Genomic DNA, 520 nt, shown 5'->3' on the forward strand with positions numbered 1-520 from the left:
TCCTCAAATTGCAAATTTCCAAACTTTTTGTCCTTGATTGCAATTTCTCACAACTTGTGTGTTTGATTGCTGATGTTTAAGAAGTTTAACCTGTTTCGTTTTCTTCCTTTAAGATCTCATTAAGTATATATTTGGGTGACTGTTCTTTGCCTTTGGTTCATCTGTTATTAATTGATTGATTGAGAATCAAGGTTTTAGGATATAAGTGCATGAGTTTATATTCCTTTTGCATGTGTTTGTTAGATGAATGGTTTAGACCAATGCATGTACATGAAGTAAACCAAAAGGCCACAATTAAACCCAAATTCTAGGAGCACTCAATCTTCAACCACTTTTGAACATAAGGGATGGCCAAGTATTGATGACTATAAATAATCAAATATAGGTCATCGGATGCTCATGATGCATGCAAATCAAAGGCCAATCCCAAGGCCACGTTAGATTAATTGAATACATTTGTCTGATTCTTTGTATTGATTGTCATTATTTGAGTTCATGTGTTCATATTGTATGTCATGTG

Source organism: Eucalyptus grandis, chromosome 10, assembly GCF_016545825.1.
Source record: "Eucalyptus grandis isolate ANBG69807.140 chromosome 10, ASM1654582v1, whole genome shotgun sequence".
NCBI lineage: Eukaryota > Viridiplantae > Streptophyta > Magnoliopsida > Myrtales > Myrtaceae > Eucalyptus > Eucalyptus grandis.